Source organism: Chiloscyllium punctatum, chromosome 33 (genome assembly GCF_047496795.1).
Source record: "Chiloscyllium punctatum isolate Juve2018m chromosome 33, sChiPun1.3, whole genome shotgun sequence".
NCBI lineage: Eukaryota > Metazoa > Chordata > Chondrichthyes > Orectolobiformes > Hemiscylliidae > Chiloscyllium > Chiloscyllium punctatum.
The window spans coordinates 67,255,492-67,279,331 of NC_092771.1; the positions used below are offsets into that span (position 1 = coordinate 67,255,492).

Below are 23,840 nucleotides of genomic sequence, written 5' to 3' on the forward strand. Positions count from 1 at the left end.
TGACCAAAGAGACCTTGGAGTGCAAGTTCATAGCTCCTTGAAAGTAGAGTCGCAGGTAGATAGGATAGTGAAGGCGACATTTGGTATGCTTTCCTTTATTGGTCAGAGTATTAAGTACAGGAGATGGGAGGTCATGTTGTGGCTGTACAGCACATTGGTTTGGCCACTGTTGGAATATTTTGAGCAATTCTGGTCTCCTTCCTATCGGAAAGATGTTGTGAAACTTGAAAGGGTTCAGAAAAGATTTACAAGGATGTTGCCAGGATTGGAGGATTTGAGCTACAGGGAGAGGCTGAACAGGCTGGGGTGGTTTTCCCTGGAGCGTCGGAGGCTGAGGGGTGACCTTACAAAGGTTTACAAAATTATGAGGGGCATGGATAGGATAGCATAAATAGACAAAGTCTTTTCCCTTGTGTCAGGGAGTCCAGAACTGGAGGGCATAGGTTTAAGGTGAGAGGGGAAAGATATAAAAGAGACCGAAGGAGCAACTTTTTCACGCAGAGAGTGGTACGTGTATGGAACGAGCTGCCAGAGGATGTGGTGGAGGATGGTACAATTGCAACATTTAAGAGGCATTTGGATGGGTATATGAATAGGAAGGGTTTGGAGGAATATGGGCCGGGTGCTGGCAGGTGGGACGAGATTGGGTTGGGATATCTGGTCGGCATGGACGGGTTGGACCGAAGGGTCTGTTTCTGTGCTGTACATCTCTACGACTCTATCACTCATAGAGGTTATAAAAATAAACTGTGTGGTCGCGTCTGGGGGAGACTAAAGCTATAAAGGTTTGTAGTTACCGAAGGAAATTACATCATTCGGGACCAGCAGAGTTTACAGAGACTGAGTGCATTTTAGAGACAGGAAGAGTTCATAGTCATCATTAGAAATGCAGAAACTAATTTATGAGAGAAGCAGGGTCACTCTGCTTTGTGCCCAGAGACAAGGAGGAGTCTAACAGCTGGAGGAGGTTACTAAGGTACAGAGTTTTTTTGTTGTCGTGACGGGAAGGTTACAGAGATCATGAAGGTAGTAGGAGTTCAAAAAGGTCACAAAGACAGGGAGGTTTCTCAGGTCTGGAAAGGACTACACTGACCAGGACGGCATAAGGAACTGAAGAGTTGTTTTTCTTCAGTTAAGGAGAGATGTGACAGAACCCGGGATTAAAGGCAAAGGCAGAAACTTGGAGAGTTTTATTGATATGAGGAGTTTAAAGGGATAGGTAGGATTGTAGGGGCTGATAGAGATAGGGGAAGTGGTATCGATGAAACAGACAATGGAGAAACTGACAGACATAGGGAGGGTTCTGTGGAACAGATGAATTTACAGACAAGATGGTGATAATGAAGCCTGAGAACTTTCTCATGTTCCTTGCCCAGCATTGTTCCAACATCATCCCCTCAGTATCTGAATTAAAGTCCACTAACTCCTCCCTGTGCTGTTTACTGCGAGTGATCTTCCCGGCTGCAGGATTTACTGAAGGCTCCAGATCTCACTCTCCATCTCTCTCTGGCTGACCAACTGTCTTCAATGTGTGATGGACGAGACAGGAATTGGGAATTCTGCTGAGTCAGGGACATTAGGAATACCTACAGGAGAGAGAGAAGTGGACAGAATGGGAAATTAGACTAATGCAATGAAGGTTACACATGGAGAATGGCACTGAGTCCCACAGAGATCTGGAAATTCCCAGTCTCCATCCATGGCCTGTGCAGTTGCTTCCCTCTGGAGTGGAGAATGCTGTTGGCTCAGGATCTGGAGTAGCTGCAAGAGTGAGAGACACTGACAGAGGCAGCAATTAGACGCACACAGTGAGGGATATCACATGGAGAGAGACAATGATATCAGCAGAGTGCAGGAATGTATCAGGATCACACAATGGTATCATCAGAAGTGGTTCTGACCAGTGAGCACTGCTACCAGTACTCAGGGAGGACTGAGCTATTTTATTGGGATAGGCTCCTCTGGTACCAGGATTATGCAGTGTGCTATAAATGGACACAGATGAGAAGGGGGAAAGGGTCTGAGGTGAATGGAAATTCCCAAGTCCAAAGAGAAAGGTTGAAATATTGGAACACCATGGAGATGTGAATGAAGACCAAAAGAAACAGTAAGGGACTGAGTTTAATAAAAATACGACATTGTCAAACAGATTTGTGACAGGAAATTATTGGTTAAAATAAAGTAAATGCCAGTTCCGCCCCTCACAATTCCTCATACACCACAAGTGACATCACTTCCACCCCTCACATCATCACTGATGTCACACACTCAGTGACTTCCAAGCCCCCCCCACTGCCCCCCCCCGATGTGTGCGTGTGTCCCCCCTCGCTGTGTACGTGTGTCCCCATTCACTTGTGTGCATGTGACCCCGTGTTTGCCACCATTTGCGCCCCCACCAACGCCACTCAACTGCATTCTGCTGACACCACGCCCAGGTCCCTCCGTCACAATCCCTGCCCCCAGAACCCTGAGGGAAACACCACCCCTGCTCATGACTCCATCCCCACTCCCCCTAACACCACACCCACTCCAGTTACAGGCTCCGTCACCTCCCCCAGCTCCACACCAACGCCTGGTCCCAGCTCCCAGTCCTGCCAAGTTTTCACCATTCCCTCTGACCTCCCCCTCACTGAGGACGAATGATCAGTCCTCAGCAAAGGCCTCACCTTTATCCCCCCACCCTCCGTCCACACATCAATGAATTTAATACACGCCGTGACATCGAACACGTCTTCCACCCCCTCCGCCTCAGAGCTTACTTTTACAATGAAGACTCCCGCCTATTTTCTGAGGACCCCTTTGCCAGCCTCCAATTCACACCATCCACCTGGACACCCCGCGCTGGCCTATTACCTGCCTGCGATTTCTTCAGTTCCAACTTCCACCGAGACATTAACTGCCTTATCCTATCTACCCCCTCCCCCACTCCAACCTCTCACCCTTACAACGTGCAGCCCTCCACTTCCTCTGCTCCAATACCGACCTCACCATCAAACCAGCAGATAAAGGGGGAGCAGTGGTAGTCTGGTGCACTGACCTCGACACCACTGAAGCCATGATGCCAACTCAAAGACACCTCCTCCTACCACCCCCTCTCCCATGACCCACCTCCCATCACCAAACCGTCATCTCCCAGAGCAGACAGAACCTCATCACCTCAGGAGGAGATCTCCCACCCACAGCTTCCAACCTCATTGTCGGGATCCCCCACTGCCCGGTTCTACCTCCTTCCCAAGATCCACAAGCCTGACCACCCTGGCCGACCCATTGTCTCAGCATGCTCCTACCCCACCGAACTCATGTCTGCCTACCCCGACATTTTCCTGTCCCCCAATCCAGGAATTACCCACATTCGTTCAAGACACCACTCACACCCTCCACTCCTCCAAGACTTCCGTTTCCCTGGCCCCCAACGCCTCATCTTCACAATGGATATCCAATCCCTCGACACCTCCATCCACCATGACCAGGACCTCCAAGCCCTCCGTTATTTTATCTCCCGCAATCCACAACAGTACCCTTCCACCGATACTTTCAATCATTTGGCTGAATTTGTCCTCACCCTTAACAATTTTTCCTTCAAATCCTCCCACTTCCTCCAGACCAAAGGCGTAGCCATGGGCACCCGTATGGGCCCCAGCTATGCCTGTCTCTTTGTTGGCTACGTAGAACAGTCCATTTTCCGTAGTTACAATGGCACTACTCCCCACGTCTTCCTCCACTACACTGATGACTGCATTGGCACCACCTCGTAATCCCTCGAGGAGTTTGAGCAATTCATCAACTTCACAAACACATTCCACCCTGACCTTCAATTTACCTGGACCATCTCTGACACCTCCCTCCCCGTCCTGGACCTCTCCATCCCCATTAATGACAACCGACTGGACACCGACATTTTTTACAAACCTACCGACTCCCACAGCTAACTAGATTACATATCTTCCCACTCTACGGCCTGCAAAATTCCCAACCCCTATTCCCAATTCCTCCTCCTCCGCTGTACCTGCTCCCAGGAGGGCCAGTTCCACCACAGAACACACCAGATAGCCTCCTTCTTTAGAGTAAGGAATTTCCTTTCCCACGTGGTTAAAGATGCCCTCCAACGCATCTCGTCCACATCCCGGCCCTCCACCTTCAAACCCCATCCCTCCAACCAGAACAAGGACAGAACGTCCCTGGTGCTCACCTTCCACCCTACCAATCTTTGCATAAACCAAATCATCCGCCGACATTTCCGCCACCTCCAAACGGACCCCACCACCAGCAATACATTTCCCTCCACACCCCTCTCCACTTTCCGCAAAGACCATTCCCTCCGTGACTACTTGGTCAGTACCACGCCCCCCAAAAACCCACCATCCCTTCCTGGCACCTTCTCCTGCCACTGCAGGAATTGCAAAACCTGCGCCCACACCTCTCCCCTCACAACCATCCAAGGCCCCAAAGGAGCCTTCCACATCCAAAGTTTTACCTACACATCCACCAATATCATTTATTGTATCCGTTGCTCCCGATGCGGTCTCCTCTACATTGGGGAGACTGGACACCTCCTAGCAGAGCACTTTAGGGAATATCTCTGGTACACCCGCACCAATCAACCCCACCTCCTTGTGACCCAACATTTCAACTCCCCCTCCCACTCTGCCGAGGACATGCAGGTCCTGGGCTTCCTCCACCACCACTTCCTCAACACCCAACGCCTGGAGGAAGAACGCCTCACCTTCTGCCTCAGAACACTTCAACTCCAGGGCATCAATGTGGACTTCACCAGTTTCCTCATTTCCCCTTCCCCCATCTCACCCCACCTCCAGCCTTCCAGCTCAACACTGCTCTCATGACCTGTCCTAATTGCCTATCTCCCTTCCCACCTATACATTCCACCCTCGGCTCTGACCTATCACCCCCATCCCCAACCCCATTCACCCACTGTACTCTTTGCTACCTTCCCCCACCCTCCTCTCTGATCTATCACCTTCTTCCCCATCCCATTCACCTATTGTACTCTATGTTACTTTCTCCCATCCCCATCCCCCTCTCTGCAGGCTCCCCGCCTCAGTTCCTGATGAAGGGCTTTTGCCCAAAACACCGATTTTCCTGCTCCTCGAATGCTGCCTGACCTGCCGTGCTTTTCCAGCAGCACTCTAATCTAGACTCTGGTTTCCAGCATCTGTAGTCCTTGTTTTTACCTTATTGGAGGAGGAGACTACCGAGATAAGGCATGTTGTAGACACTGAATCAAGTTACAGGGATAGGGATGGTAGTCTGGAATGCAGTACATTTCAAATATGTGGAGGGACTATCGGGAAGGGAGGAGGTTACAGCGATAGGATCTGTTATAGGAACTAAAAATTTTCGAAGACACTGAACCACAAGACATGCCATAGATACACTGTTGTAGAGTAGTGAGTTTTAATATAACAGAACTTACATTGGGATGGTGATTGAGCCTGGGGTGTGTGTGTACCCTGCTCCCCTCCAGCACTGTATCTATGTCATGTTGTGTTAACAGATGTTTGGAGCCCTCTCATTGTCCTTTGCTCTGTGCACTGTGGGTAACCTTACCTCACTACAGGATTTATTGAAGGTTCCAGATCTCCTTTCCCTTTGTCTCTCTCTGGCAGACCAACTGCGTTCAATGAGGTGATGGACGATCCACCCAGCAGCTGGGAAGGCTATTGAGTCAGGACTTTCCTGAGTACCTACAGGAGACCGAGAAATAGACAGAATGGGAAATTAAACAGATGCAGTGAGGGTTACACATGGAGAATGGCACTGAGTTCCACCAAGATCTGGAAAATGGAGCGATATTAAGTAATAGACCCAGATTGTTGGAAGATGTCAGGATCACACAATTATGTCGGAAGATTGGGTTTAGCTTCATGATGCCCTGGTATCAGTGCTCAGGGATGAGCACCCAGTGAGCAGGTGAAGTAATGGCCTCGTGGTGTTATTGCGAGAGAATGTATCCAAAACCTCAGCTAATGTTCAGGGGAGGCAGGATTGAATCCCACCATCTGAAAAGGTGACATTTGAAATCAATCATTCTAAAAATAATAATTAACAATCCACAAATAAGTATGAGCCCATTACTGATGTACAACAAATCCAAACACTTGTCCTTTAGAGAAGGACATCTGCCCATCCTCACGTGGTCTGCACGACATCCCCACAGCAAAGGGTTTGCCTCTCAATTCCCCTCTGAAATGGCCGAGCAAGTCACTCAGTTCAAGGGCTTCTCGGACTGGGCAAGAAAGGCTGGTCAGCCAGAGACTCACACATCCCATACCTGATTTTTAAAAAAAATCTATTAGGATGGTCCCCCTTGAACTGTGCTGGGACCAGTGTCCTGGCCAATCATGTCGGTAGGTTTATGGACAGGGCATTAAACTGACAGAGAGGATGCAGGTGAAAGGAGCTTTCCAAATCCAAAGGGAAAAGGTGAAGCAATGGAACAGCATGGGAATGTGGCTGAAGACAAGCAGAAAGGAACAGGATGGGACAGAGTTTAATTAAAATTGTACATCAGCAAATAGATTTGTGACAGAAAATTGTGGAAGAGAGTATATATTGTTTTTTTTTGGAACGGACAATGTTGCTGAAATAAGGTTGATGGATTTGTGACACAGGGATAAAAGAGATTTAGACACCAGGGAGACATGGATACAGGGTGAACAAAAAATATTCAGTGGTTCGTAATCTTGTGCAAACTCAGGCAAAACGGACAACGCTAACAATAATGGATACCAAAGGCATTACAGAGAAAGCATTTGGCCTCAGATCATGAAGTAGAGTCACTCTGAATGTAAATTCTGGCTACTACTTGCCAAGGACACAAGCAGCAGAACAGTTTTAGCCACCGAACAGCTTTTCATTGCTCATCACTGTATTAAACAGAAACTCATTGGAATTTTTTAAACAAAGGCATTGTGATAATTTTGGAAAACTTCAATGTTTGTATAATCTGGGACAAACACACGGTCAACATTGATAATGGAAGAGGAGTTCGGTTAATTTCTTTTCAGTGTTTCTTTGAAAAAAACATTGTGCAACTGTTAAGGGACATAACTATCGCAGAGCGACCATGTGATGAAACTTAGTGAATGAGTAATGTCACCTGCAGAGATCCTTCAGGAAATTGTGATAAAGTGCAGTTTAAATAAATATCAAGTTTTAAAGTGAATGACAGAAACGACAAGCTACAGCTAGAAACAAAAATAGCCAATGACATGAGTTTGAGAGGAGAACTGACCAAGGTAAACAGGCTAAACAGACTGAAATATGTGTCTGTAACTGAACAGTGGAAAACATTTGAAGGAACAATGCAAAATACTCAACAAAAGGACATTGAATTGAAACAGTAAAAATCTCAGCAAGAAATTCCCACTGATCCCTCACTCAGGACAAAGGGAATCATATTAGATTATGAGGCTGAGAACATCACAAAAAAGTACTTCAAATCCTGAAGTGAGAGTGTGCTTTAGGAGTAAATGTTAGTGGATTGCAATGGGTCTGCTCGCAGGAGGAGGGCTGTGGGAAGGGGAACCACGGTCAGGGTTCATTGACACGATAGGAACATGGAGAGGTGAAGGTTCTGGAGGTGGTGAGAGTGTTACAGAGTGTGGTCAGGGTCTGAACGGTGTTACAAAGCCAGGACGGATTGCTGCAGCTGGAGGGGTTTGCAGAGGTAGGGAGGGACATAGGTATTTTTATATATTCATTCATGGGATGTGGGTGTCACTGCCTGGAACAACGTTCTTTGACCCCTCTGCTAATTACCCAGAGGGTAGCTCAGAGTCAGCCATATTGCTGTGGGTCTGGAGTCACATGTCAGCCAGACCAGGTTAGAATATTTGATGACCTTCCCTAAAGGAGGTTAGTGAACCAGTGAATCTGATCAACAATGTTTCTTATGGTGGCCCCACCAATGTCTTTTACAGCCACAACATGACATCCCAACTCTTGCTCTTTATGCTCTCCCCAATGAAGGTAACCATCCCAAATGCCTGCTTCACCAGCCTGTCTACCTGTGACACCACATTCAAAGAACTGTGTACCTGCATCCCAGAGTCTCTAACTGATAACACTACCCAGGGCCCGAACATTAACTGTACAAGTCCCACCCTGGTTGGTTTCACCAAAATGGAACACCTCACCTTTATCTAATTAAACTCCATCTGCTATTCTTCATCCCACTATCCCAGCAGTACTGTTCATCCTGTTGTATCATAGATAACCTTCTTCACTGTCCACTTTCAGTGTCACCCAAAACAATTACTTACCACGAAACCTATATTCCCATCCAAACCATTTATCCAAATGACAAACAACAGGGGACCCACTGCACCGCTGGCCCCATGCCTCCAGTCAGAAAAACAACATGCCTCCCATCACCCTCTGGCTCCTACCATCAAGCAAATTTTGTATCCAGTTCACTAGCTCCTCCTGAATGCCATACCATTTTACACTGATTTGAACTTATTACCCAGTTTACCAGACAGAACACAGACCGCAGAACAGTTCTCCCAAGACCCTTCGGCCATGATTTCATACCAACCTTTTATCCAACTGTAAGATCAAAGTAAACTACATACCCTTCATTTTACTATTATCCATGTGTCTGTCCAACAGTCTATTAAATGTCCCAGATGTGTCTAATTTTACTACCACCATTGGCAGTGCATTCCAACCGCCTACCATTCTCTATCCTCTTATCCATCCTCCATTCACCTTAAAATTACACCCCCTTGTAATAGCCATTTATACCACAGGAGGAAACGTCTCTGACTATTCACTCTCTCTGTGCCTCTCATCATCTTGTTCACCTCCACAAAGTTGCCCCTCCCCCTTCTCCAATGAAAAAAGCATTAGCTCCCTCAACCTTTCTCCGTAAGAACTGCCCTCCATTACAGGCAGCATCTTGGTAAATCTCCTGTGTACGCTCTCTAAAACTTGCACAGCCTTCCTGTAAACAGGGGACCAGAACTGAACACAATATTCCAAGTGTGGTCTCACCAGGACGCTATAAAGATGCAGTAAAACCTCACGGCTCTTACAGTCAATCCCCTTCTAAGGGGAGCCAACCCAACATATGCCTTTTTAACAACCCTACCAACGTGCGTGGCGATTTTGAGGGATCTATGGACACGGACCCCATGATCCCTGTTCCTGCGCACTGCCAAGTATTCTGCATTTCACCCTGTATTCTGTATTCAAATTCGACCTTCCAGAATGAGTCCCTTCACACTTTTCCAGTTTGAACTCCATCTGCCACTTCCAGCCCAGCTCTGCGTCCTGTCAATGTCCTATTCCAGCCTCCAACAGCCCTCCACATTCCCCACCACTCCACCAACCTTCATGTTATTGGCAAACTTACTAACCCACTCTCAAACATCCACATCCAAGCCATTTATAAAAATCACAGAGAGCAGAGTCCCAGAGCTGATTGATACAGAACCCCACTGGTCACTGAGCTCCAGGCTCAGTCCATCTGCTGCCACACTCTGTCTTCTCTAGGCCATCCAATCCTGTATCCAGACAGACAGATTTCCCTGTATACCAATTTTCCTTCTTTTCTGAATAAGCCATCAACATAGTCTGTCATTTCCTCAAAGAATTCAATAAGGTTTGTGAGGCATGACCTGACCCCTCACAAACCCATACTGACTGTAGCTAATTTAACTATGGTTTTCCAAGTAGTCATAAATCCTGTCTTTAGAGTCCTCTCCCATAATCTGCACACCACAGACATTCGACCAAATCTGTAATTCCCAGAATTCTACCTCCGTAACATGGTTTGGACTTTACAAATCTTCCCTCCTCTGCCATGTTCCCCAGAAGGGCACTGGAGGGTGGTGGGGGGTTACAGAGATAGGGAGCGATATCAGGACAGGAGGATTTTGCAGACATTACGAGGTCTGCAGTGCCAAAAGGAGGCTTCAGTAATTGTGAGGTTTCATGGTGATGAAGGCATTTGTGGAGGGAGGGAGGGAGGGAGGATTGTAAGGAAATGAGAGGTTTCACAATTTAGGTGCTTTGTTAGGGCTGCAAGTGGTTACTGAGTTGGGGAGGGTGTAAGCACTGGTGGATATTACATGAACACGTAGTTTTAGTTGCAGTGGCATGAAGAGGATTCAGGAAGCTGGAGAGTATGGGGTCTGAACGAGGTTACACAAATGGGAAGAGTTTTCGGGAGTGCAGGTGTTTACAGAGACAGCAATGGTCTGATCTGGAGCAGAGGACCCAGACTGGGAGGGATGTGGGGACTGGAGGTGGTTTCACAGGGAAGGAGGACCATAGACCCACAGGAGGTTACAGAAATGTGGAGAGCTGTAGGGCTGATGGGTTCATGGGGTTGGGAATGTTGGGAGGGATGGAGAAGTTTACAGGGATAAGGATGTTTGTAGGCCAGGGCTGGATCACAGGCAGGGACTGTTTTAGGGAGCTGAGCAGATTACAGAGATAAAGAGGTTTGTATCGACTGGAAGAACAAACAGAGATATGGAGGGTAGTCGTGACTGAAGATGTTTATAGACACAGGAAGGCTTAGGTTCTGGGGGTTATGGAGGCTGTGGAATCTGGATTTCTTTTCAGAGACTGGAATAACAATTTTAGTCAGAAACAGTTTCACAGATAAGGGAGCATAGCACAAACAGGAGGAAGTTGTAGAGGAAGGTGACGTTTAAACAGACAGTGGTGTAAGAGCTGGACAAGGTTATGGAGATGGGTAGATGGTGGAGACACAGAAGGAGCTTACATTGACATGGGGGTGATAGTGACAGGAGGGTGGTAAATAGATAGTGGGTTCTGCAGGGACTGGATTGGGAGAGGCACAGGCATGGAGTGAGTTCGACAGATCAGGATTACTGCAGAGACCTGAGAGGATTACACTGATAGGGATGGTGGTCAGGTCTCCACAGACTGGTGGTGTTTAGGGACTGGAAGAGATTTGGTAGATAGGGAGGGAGGTAAGAGCTGCCGGGGCTTATGGAGAGTTGAAGAGTTGGAGCAATTTGCAGAGGTAGGTTTCTCAGATAGGAGTAGGTTATAGATAGTGTGGTCTGAGTAAGTCAAAAAGAGGAGAGTTTTCGCATCTGGAAGAGGTTACACTGACAGGGACAGTTGAAGAGACTGAAGCAAAAATGCATGGAGAAGGTTTCACAGATAGGGAGGTGAGTAGGGACTGAAGGTGAATACACAGACATGGAGGGTTGTATTGTTAGACGGAGCTTAGAGGGATAGGGACCGCTGTAGGGATTTACACAGATAGGGAAGGTTGTGTTTTTGGAGAAGGTTACACAGATACAGACAGTGTTAGGGAGTGTTTAGTGGACTACAGAGGAGCTCAGAGAGAATGTATTATGGGGAGTGGAGGAGATTACAGACACAGAGATGGCTGTCGGGTAGTAAAGAGCTTCTACAGAACCTCGATTCTGTAAGGCTGGAGGGAGATTATAACAGTGAGTTTTACCAAGACTTAATTACTTCACTGATATAGAGCAGGTCTCAGCATGTAACTGTCAAAGGGAAGTTGAGACAGTCCAGAGGAGTTTTCAGAGATACAAATGTTTATGGGAGTTTCAAGAGGGAACAATGATTGGGAGTGCTGTACCAAATGGGAATAGTTATAGGGAGGGTTCGAAAAGCAGGAAGAGGTGACAGACATATCGATCTTTGTAAGGACTGGAGAAGCTTACATAGGCAAGGAGTGTTTTAGAGTCTGGAGGAGATTACAGTGTTAAGGAGAATATTGGGGATAAGGCCAAGTGTAATAGACGAAGATGGTTGACAGGGCTGGACAATAACCTGAATAGAATCACCATCGTGTGCAACCTGGCCATTCGGCCCAACCAGTCCATTCCAAAAATCTGAAGAGCATCCTACCCAGACCCACCCCTCTACCTGTACATTAAATCCTGCATTTCTCGTGGTGAACTTACTTAAAACACACATTCCTGAATACTACAGTCAACTTATGATGGCCAATCCACTGATGGTGCAAATTTTGGACCACACACACACACACACACACACACACACACACACAGCAAGGGAGCGACACACAAACACACACAGTGAGGGGGATACACGCAGACACACAGCGAGGAAGCAACACGCACACACGAAGCGAGGGAGGGACACGCACACACACAGCGAGGGAGGGACACGCACACACACACAGCGAGGGAGGGACACGCGCACACACACAGCGAGGGAGGGACACGCGCACACACACAGCGAGGGAGGGACACGCGCACACACACAGCGAGGGAGGGACACGCGCACACACACAGCGAGGGAGGGACACGCGCACACACACACAGCGAGGGAGGGACACACACACACACACACAGCGAGGGAGGGACACACACACACACACACACAGCGAGGGAGGGACACACACACACACACACAGCGAGGGAGGGACACACACACACACACAGCGAGGGAGGGACACACACACACACAGCGAGGGAGGGACACACACACACACAGCGAGGGAGGGACACACACACACACAGCGAGGGAGGGACACACACACACAGCGAGGGAGAGACACGGACACACACAGCAAAGGGGGGCATGCATACGCACAGACACAGCGAGGGAAGGACACGCACACACAGTGAGGGGAGGACATACACACACACAGCGAGGCAGGGACACACACACACAGCAAGAGGGACACGGACACACACACACACACACACAAAGCGAGGGAGGGACATGCACACATACACACAGTTAAGGGGATACACGCAGACACACAGCGAGGGAGGGATACACACACACACACACACACAACAAACAGCGAGCAAGGGACACACAAACAGCGAGGGAGTGAAACGTACACACACACACACAATGAGAGAGTGACACACACACACACACACAGTGAGAGAGTGACACACACACACATATACAGTGAGGGAGGGAAGGACATGCACACACGCAGCGATAGAGGGTCATACACAAACACACACAGCGAGGGATTACTTAGATTACTTACAGTGTGGAAACAGGCCCTTCGGCCCAACAAGTCCACACCGACCCGCCGAAGCACAACCTACCCATTCCCCTACATTTACCCCTTTACCTAACACTACGGGGAATTTAGAATGGCCAATTCACCTGACCTGCACATCTTTGGACTGTGGGAGGAAACCGGAGCACCCGGAGGAAACCCACGCAGACACGGGGAGAACGTGCAAACTCCACACAGACAGTCGCCTGAGTCGGGAATTGAACCCAGGTCCCTGGCGCTGTGAGGCAGCAGTGCTAACCATTGTGCCACCGTGCCACACAGAGAATGAGGGACACGCACACACAACGACCGAGGGATGGACGGACACACACATACGGAAGGTGGGACAAGCACACACAAGGCGAAGAGGAGGAAATGTGCACAGAAATTGTGAGGGGGCACGCACTGACATGGCGAGGGAGGGACACACGTACACACAGCAAGGGGGGAACATGCACTCACACTGCGAGGGGGATATACACAAAGAGCAAGGGAGGGGGAGACACACACACACACACACACACACAGCGAGGGAGTGACACACACACATCACACAGCAAGGGAGGGACACACAGGCACAGTGAGGAATTGACATGCATGCATGCATACACACACACAGCAAGGGAGGGACACTCACATATACTGCAAGAGGGACACACACTCACAGCAAGAGGGGGACACGCGCATGCGCAAGCACACAAACACAGACACACACAGTGAGAGTGGGACATGCACACACAGCGAGGGAGGGACACACACACACCCACCCACCCATGGAGGGAAGGTAATGCACACACACAAGGGAGGACACCCACACACAGCGAAGGAAGGACATGCACACACACAGCGAGGGAGGGATATACACAAACACACAGAGCGAGAGAGGGACACGCACATAAACAGCAAGGGAGGGACATGCACACACACAGGGAAGGAGAGACAAGCAGACACACGGAGAGGGGGAGGGCATGTGCACAGAAATTGAGAGGGTGCACGCACACACAGCGAGAGGGGACATGCACAGACATGGCGAGGAAAGGACGCATGCACACACAGAAGGGGGGACAGGCACTCACACAGTGAGGGGCGATGCAGACACACAATGGTGGGATATGTACAAAGAGCAAGGGAAGGACACACACGCACACAAGGGATGGACACACACTCAGAGCGAGGGAGTGACATGCGCACACACAGCAAGAGGCACACACACACACGTACAAAGCAAGGGAGGGACACGCACACATACACACAGCAAGTGAGGGGCACACACAAACAGTGTGGGAGTGACACACATACACACACATACAGCGAGGGAAGGACACTCACATACACTGTAAAAGGGTCACACATACTCACAGCAAGAGGGGACACGTACACACAGCGAGGGATGGACACGCTCATGCCCAAGCACACAAACACAGAAACACAGCGAAAGAGGGACACGCACATACACAGCCAGTGAGGGACATGGACACACACACACACACACACACACAGAGCAAGAGAGGGACACGCACACACACAGTGAGTGGGGAGACACATGCTCACACAGCGAGGGAGGGACAAGCACACACACACACAGAAAGGGGGGGGACGTACACACACGCACAGCGAGGAAGAGACATGCAGCGAAGGGACACACACACACACACACACACAGTGAGGGAAGGACATGCACACACAGTGAGGGAAGGACATGCACGTGCACATACACAGAGAGTGAGGGACACACACACACTGCGAGGGAGGGACACGCTGAGACATGCAGCGAGGGAGGGAGCATGGACACACACAGCATGGGAGGGACTCGCACAAACACAGCAAGAGAGCGACATGCACACTCATAGCGAGGGAGGGACACACAGCGAAGGAGGGACAAGCAAACACACTGCAAGGGTGAGGGCATGTGCACACAAATTGAGAGTGGGCACACACACGTAAAGCGAGGGAGGGACACGCACAAATACACACAATGGAGGGACACGCACATACACACAGTGAAGGGGATACATGCAGACACACAGCGAGGGAGGGACATACACACAAACAGAAACACACAGAGCAAGAGAGGGACACTCGCAAACACAGTGAGGGGGAGACACATGCACACACAAGAGGGAAGACCACAAACACGCGTGCACATCTAGAGGGACACACACACACACAGCGAGGGCGCAAAGGACATGCGCACACACACAGCGATGAAGGGAGACACACACACGCACACAGGGAAGGAGGGACCAGCACGGCGAGGGGGAGGAAATGTGCACAGAAAGTGAGAGGGGGCACACACTGACACGGCGAGGGAGGGACACACACACAGCAAGGGGGGGACATGCACTCACACAGCGAGGGGATATACACAAAGAGCAAGGGAGGGGGAGACACACACACACACACACGCACACACACACACAGAGTGAGGGAGGGAAGGACATGCACACACACAGAGCGAGGGAGGGACGTACACACACAGCGAGGGAAGGACATGCGCACATACAGCGATAGAGGGTCATTCACAAACACACACAGTGAGGGATGAACAAGCACACACAGCGAGAGAAGGACACACAAACACACACACAGCAAGGGAGGGATACACACACATACACAGAGAGGGTGGGACACACACACAGCGAGCGAGGGACAAACAACGATGGAGTGAAATGTACACATACACAGTGAGTCACACACACACACATAGCGAGGGAGGGAAGGATATGCACACACACAGAGTAAGTGAGGGACACACACACACAGCAAGGGAAGGACATGCACACACACAGCAATGGAGGGAGACACACACACACACACACACACACACACACACACACACACGGCGAGGGGGAGGAAATGTGCACAGAAAGTGAGAGGGGGCATGCACTGACACGGCGAGGGAGGGACACACACACAGCAAGGGGGGGACATGCACTCACACAGCGAGGGGACATACACAAAGAGCAAGGGAGGGGGAGACACGCACACACAGCAAGAGGGACACACTCACACAGCGTGGGAGGGACACACAAGCACAGTGAGGAATTGACACTCATACATATACACAAACACACACACACACACACACACACACACACACACACACACAGTGAGGGAGGGACACTCACATACACTGCAAGAGGGACACACTCACAGCAAGAGGGGGACACACGCATGCACAAGCACACAAACACAAACACAGACACACGCAGGGAAGGACGGACATGCACACACAGAGAGGGAGGGATATACACAAACACACAGAGCGAGAGAGGGACACGCACATAAACAGCAAGGAAGGGACATGCACACACACAGGGAAGGAGGGACAAGCAGACACACGGCGAGGGAGAGGGCATGTGCACAGAAATTGAGAGGGGGCACGCACACACAGCAAGGGGGGACAGGCACTCACACAGCGAGGGTCGATGCAGACACACAATGGTGGGGATATGCACAAAGAACTAGAGAGGGACACACACACACACACACACACACACACACACACACACACACACACAAGGGACGGACATACACTCTCAGAGCGAGGGAGTGACACGCGTGCACACAGCAAGAGGTACACACACACACACACGCACAAAACAAGGGAGGGACACTCACACACACAGTGTGGGAGTGACACGCATACACACACATGCAGCGAGGGAAGGACACTCACATAAACTGTAAAAGGGTCACACATACTCACAGCAAGAGGGGACACATACACACAGTGAGGGATGGACACGCTCATGCTCAAGCACACAAACACAGAAACACAGCGAGAGAGGGACACACACACACACAGCAAGGGAGGGATGTATATATACACACTAACACACACACACACACGCACAGCAAGAGGGACACACAAACACACACAGAGCAAGGGGATAACTCAAACATACACAGCGAGGGAGGGACACGCACATACACAGACAGCGAAGGTGAGACCACACACACACACACACAGAGCGAGGGAGTGTCACACATGCACACACACAGAGCGAGGGAGGGACACACACACAGACACAGCGGGGGAGCGACACGTGCATGAGGAAGCACACAAACAGAGACACACACAGCGAGAGAGGGACATGCATACACAGCGAGGGAGGGACACACACAAACACACACAGAGAGCAAGAGAGGGACACACGCACGCACAGCGAGGGGGGAGTCACATGCTCATACAACGAGGGAGGGCCAAGTACACACATGCACACCAAGAGGGACACACACACACACAGAGCAAGGAGGGAAACTCTCACATGCACAGCGAGGAGGGACACGCACATACACAGCAAGGGAGGGACACACACACACGCAGACACACACAGCGAGGGAGGGACACACCCACACACACAGTGAGGAGGTACACACACACACACACACACACACACACACACACAGCGAGGGAGGGACACACCCCCACACACAGTGAGGAGGGACACACAGAGCAAGGGAGGAACACGCACACACACAGCAAGGGGTGACGCGCACACACAGAGCGAGGGAGGGACACGCAGTGAAGGGACACACAGATACAGTGAGGGAAGGACATGCACACACAGTGAGGGAAGGACATGCACGCGCACATACACAGAGAGCAAGGGACACACACACAGTGAGGGAGGGACACACACACACTGCGAGGGAGGGACACGCTGAGACATGCAGCGAGGGAGGGAGCATGGACACACACAGCATGGGAGGGACACACACACACAGCGAGGGAGGGACATGCACACACAGCGAGGGAGGGACATACAGCGAAGGAGGGACAAGCACACACACCGCAAGGGGGAGGGCATGTGCACACAAATTGAGAGGGGGCACGCACACACACACACAAAGCGAGGGAAGGACACGCACAAATACACACACACACACACATGGAGGGACACGCACATACACACAGGACACACACACACTGTGAGGGACGGGGCCACACACACAAAGTGAATGAGGGACACACACACACACACAACACACAACAAACACAAAGCAAGGGAGGGACACTCACACACCGCGAGGAAGGGACAAACACACACATGTCCAGGGGGAGGGCATGTGCACAGAAATTGAGAAGGGGGCACACACATGCAAAGTGAGGGAGGGACATGCACAAATACACACACACAGCGAGGGAGCGACATGCACATGCACACAGTGAGGGGGATACAAGCAGACACACAACGAGGGAGGGACACACACACACTGCGAGGGACGGGGACACACACATAAAGCGAAGGAGGGACACACGCATACACACACACACACACACACACACACACACACAAACACAAAGCAAGGGAGAGACGCGCTCACACAGCGAGGGAGGGACAAACACACACACTTACGGTGAGGGAAATACACACAGACACACAGCGATGGAGGGACACGCACATACAGCGAAGGAGGGACAAGCACACACATGTCGAGGGGGAGGGCATGTGCACAGAAATTGAGAGGGGGCACACACACACAGCGAGAGAGGACACACACAGACACGGCAAGCGTGGGACACACGCACACAGCAAGGGAGGGACACGCACTCACACACACACAAGGGACGGACACATGGACACACAAAGTGAGGGAGGGTCACGCACACATACATACACACACAGAAGCACACAGCAAGGGAGGGACATGCGCACACACACACACACACACAGAGCAAGGGAGGGACATTCACACGTGCACACATACAAGGGACGGACACACATGCAAAGCTGGGAGGGACACACACAGAGCGAGGGAGGGACACGCTGAGACATGCAGCAAGGGTGGGAGCATGGACACACACAGCGTGGGAGGGACATGCACACACAAAACAAGGGAGTGACATGCACACACAAAACAAGGGAGTGACATGCACACACAGCGAGGGAGGGACACACAGCGAAGGAGGGACAATCACAGATACCACGATGGGGAGAGAATATGCACACAAATTGAGAGGGGGCACACACACGCAAAGCGAGGGAGGGACACGCACAAATACACAGACAGCGATGGAGGGACATGCACGTACGCACAGTGAGGGGGTACACGCAGACACACAGCGAGGGAGGGACACACACACTGCAAGGATGGGGACACACACACACACACACACACACACACAGCGAGAGAGAGAGAGAGACACACACACAGCAAGAGGGGGACACGCGCACACACAGCCAGGGAGGGACATGCACACACAGCGAGGGAGGGACACGCACACACACAGAGCAAGAGAGGGACACTCACAAACACAGCGAGGGGGAGACTCATGCACACACAGCGAGGGAGGGCCTCTCTCTCACTCACACACACACACACACACACACACACACACACACACACACACACACAGTGGGAGAGGGACACACAGACCCACAGTGAGGAATGACACGCACACACAGCAAGAGGGTCACACACACACACACACAAAGCAAGGGAGGGACACGCACACATACACACAGTCAAGGGGATACACGCAGACACACAGCGAGGGAGGGACACCCAGACACACAGTGAGGGAGTAACACTCACATACACATCAAGAGGAACACATACTCATAGCAGGAGGGGGACACGCGCACACACACACACAGAGCAAGGGAGAGAAGTACATGCACACACAGCGTGGGAGGAACACGCACACACAGCTTATTGATTGAAACTGTGGATGAGTGCCATGCCTCTCGGAATTCCCTGGCTGTTCTCTGTTTGGATTGTCCTATAATAGTAGTGTTGTCCCAGTCGAACTCACGTTGCTTGTCATCTGCGTGTGTGGCTACTAAGGATAGCTGGTCGTGTCGTTTCGTGGCTAGTTGGTGTTCATGGATGCGGATCGTTAGCTGTCTTCCTGTTTGTCCTATGTAGTGTTTTGTGCGGTCCTTGCATGGGATTTTGTACACTACGTTGGTTTTGCTCATGTTGGGTATCGGGTCCTTCGTTCTGGTGAGATGTTGTCTGAGAGTGGCTGTTGGTTTGTGTGCTGTTATGAGTCCTAGTGGTTGCAGTAGTCTGGCTGTCAGTTCCGAAATGTTCTTGATGTATGGTAGTGTGGCTAGTCCTTTGGGTCATGGCATGTCTTAATTCCATTGTCTTTCCCCGAGGCATCTGTGGATGAAATTGCGTGGAGTTTGACCCCACCCCGCAGCTCACCAATAGGATAAACAACACACTGAGAAACCTACAAAAACAACGGACAGATAACCAGGTTTGACCTCCTGAGAATGAAAACTGAAAGCAACAACACCCTCAGATTCTATGGATGACCTAAAGTGCACAAACCAGACATCCCATTCTGACCCATAGTATCACTACCAGGGACACCATCACACAAACTGGCGAAAGAACTACAGCAGAAACTGAAACCCCTGATCAGCAGATCCAGACACTCTGTACAGTCAACACAGGAATTCTTGGACATCATCAGAAATATACACATGGACAAGGAAGAAACTATGGTCTCATTTGATATAACGGCACTGTTCACCTCTATCGACAAAATCCTAGCCAGAGAAACAAAAGCCAAACTGCTGGACAGACATAACAGACAACAGGACGGTGAACCTATCAACAAAGACGGCATACTTAAACTACTGGACCTGTGCCTCACAACACACTTCACATTCAACAACCAAATATATGAACACATCAACGGCACACCCATGGGCTCACCCATCTCTGGACTCATAGCAGAAGCGGTAATGCAAAGTTTAGAACAAACAGTCTTACCGCAAATTCACCCAAACTCTGGGTCAGATATGTGGAGGACACCTTTGTAATCATTAAAAACACAGAAAAAGAGAACACACACCAGATCATCAACACCACACTCACAGGAATCCGATTCACTGGAGAGGAAGAAAAGGACAACCAACTCCCATTCCTAGACGTGATGGTACAGAGAACACCGAACGGAGAATTCACCACAAAGGTTTACAGGAAAGACACACACACAGACCAAGTCCTGAACTACGAAAGCAACCACCCCAAAACACACAAAAGAAGTTGCATCAAGACACTGTTCAAAAGGGCCACAACACACTGCAGTACACCAGAATTGCAAAAAGAGGAAGAAGAACACCGATACAATGTATTCGCCAAAAATGGATACCCCAACAATTTCATTAGGGATTGTCTGTATGGATTTGCTAGACGTCTGTCCTCTGATATTGATGAGGGCAGTGCAGATGATGTGGATTACATGGAGTTCATTAACGTCTTTCACAAGGTCCCACATGGAAGGCTGGTCCAAAAGGGAAGAGCCCATGGGATCCAAGGTAAGTTGGTAAATTGGCTCCACAATTGGTGGAGGGTTGTTTTTGTGATTGAAAGCCTTTGCCCAGCGGGTGTACCACAGGGATCTGTGCAGGAGCCATTGCTGTTCATTATGAACATTAATCACTCGGATGTGAAAGCAGAAGGAATCATTAGTAGGTTTGCAGATAACATGAAAGGTGAGGGTGTTGTCCACAGTGAGGGGGATGGACTCAGGCTGCAGTCTGATATCGATCAGCTGATAAACTGAGCAAAGTAATGGCAGATGGAGTTTACTTCTGATCACTGTGAGGTAATGCACTGTGGCAAGTCTAATGAACAAATGATATACATCATGAATGGTTGGTCCTCCTGGAGTACTGAGGAATACAGGGACATTGGTGGACAAGTCCCTGGATGTCTGAAGGTGTCAGCACAGGTAGACAGGGTGGGGAATACACCTGAACTGGGAGCAGGAGGGGGACCCACATCCTGATTGGGAGCGTTGCTGGAGCTGCTCGAGAGGATTTAAACTTGTCTGGCAGGGCTGTGTGACCCCAAAGAGTCGTAAGGCCAGAAAGAAAGTTGAGGCTGGTACAAATGTTCAAGAGAGCAATATAAGTAGACAAGGCAGGCAAGAACATAGCAGACAGTTGGGGAAAACTGATGGATTAAACTGCAGTTATTTCAATGCAAAGGGCCAGACAGATAAGGCAGATGAACCCAGAGCATGGATGGGAACATGGGATTGGGATACCATAGATATTACAGAAACACAGGGAGCAACAGGAGCAGCAGCTCAATGTTCCAGGGGACAGATACTACAGGAAGGATAGAACAGAAGGGAGAACAGGAGGAGAGCTGGTGGGTTTGATTGGGGGAAACATCCCAGCAGTACCTCGAGGGAGGATTCATGTAGGATCGCCCAGTTAAACGATATTAGTGGAACTGAGAAATAAAAATTGGTCATTAATTTTCTACGGTCGGACTACAGCGATAGGCAATGGGAGATGAAGGAGCAAATATGTCAGGAGATTTCAGATATCTCTTAGAGTAATAGGGTTGTAATGATTGGGGACCTTAACCGTTCCAAACCTGGACTGGGATTGCTACTAAGTTAAGCATTTGGATGGAAGGAATTTGTTAAGTGTGTTCTGAAAACTCCCAGTCATTATGTAAATGGCCCAACTGGAGAATGGGGCTAAACCTGACATCCCCTTGGGAAACAAGGTCGGGAACGGGACTGAGGTGTTAGTGGGGGAGCACTTTGGAAAGTTACCACAATTGTATTAGTTTGAAAATAGCGATGGAAAAGGACAGGCCTGGTCCACAAGTTAAAGTTATTCAATGGAGCAAGATAGTATTAGACATGAATTTTTAAAGTAGATCTGGGGAGGCTATTTGCAGGTAAAGGGAAGTCTGGCATGTCGGAATATTTTAAAACCGAGATAAAAGGAGCGTTCAGCGCCAGCGTGTTCCTGTTAGTGTGCAGCTCAATGCTGACTGAATTAGGAAACACTGGCTGAGTTTCGAGGCTGTGGTCAAGAAAAAAGGGGTCACATGTCAGATATAACTGGCTGACTCAAGGGAATCCCTTCAGGAGCATCGGGGCTGTAGGAATACACTTAGGATGGAAATCAGGAATGTAAAAAGGGGACACGAGATCGCTTTGGCAGAGAAAGTTAAGGAGAATCCAAAGAGACTCTACAAGTGTATTAAGAGCAAAAGAAGAGCTCGGGACAAACCCGGTCTCCTTAATGATCAATGAAGGCAACGATGTGTGAAACTACAAGATCCGAAACAAATATTTCACTTTGGAACTTACTGTGAATAAAGACTGGGGTGCTCAGGGAACTAAACAGTGTTTGTCCTGACCACTATTGGAATACTGTGTGTAATTCTGGTCTCAATGCCATCGGAAGGATATCGTGGAACATGAAAGGGCTCAGAAGAAATGACCAAAGATGTTGTCAGGGTTGGAGGGTTTGTACTTCAGGGAAAACCCTGAATAGGTTGGGGCTGTTTTCACTTGAACATGGGAGGCTGAGGAGTTAACCGATAAAAGGTGTTTAAAATCATGATGGTCATCGATAGGGTCAATAGACAAGGCCATTTCCCCAGGCGAGGGAAACTTTTCAAAGGGGTCTAAAGGACAACTGGCTCCCACAGAGTGGATGGAATAAGCTGCCAGAGCAAATAGTGGAGGCTGATAGAAATACATTTAAAAGGCATGTGGATGGGTGTATGAATAGCAAAGGTTTAGGGGGATATTGGCAAAATTGTGGCAAATGTGACTAGAAACGTCATGCAGGAGTTGGTCCAAAGGGCCTGTTTCCGTGCTGTACATCTCAATGACTCAATGTCTTGAAATGAGTCCACAATATAGAAAAGGAGGTGCTGGAGGTTTTAAAATGCAAAGGTAGATAAATCCCCAGGACCTGATCAAATGGATCTCAGGACATTGTGGGAAGCTGGTGAAGAAATTGTAGGGCCCCTAGCAGAGCTATTTGTACCATAGAGAGCAATGTGTGATAGGCTGATAGACTGGAGGGTG

General features: G+C 49.7%; 1 long non-coding RNA gene across 1 annotated transcript in view; it reads right to left on the reverse strand.

The window, feature by feature from the left end:
- Window positions 1-23,840, reverse strand: part of LOC140458569 (uncharacterized) — a 36,176-nt gene that overhangs the window by 8,557 nt on the left and 3,779 nt on the right. The window contains exon 3 of the long non-coding RNA XR_011953567.1: window positions 5,566-5,702. This is a non-coding gene — a long non-coding RNA (uncharacterized lncRNA). The remainder of the gene's footprint in view (window positions 1-5,565; window positions 5,703-23,840) is intronic.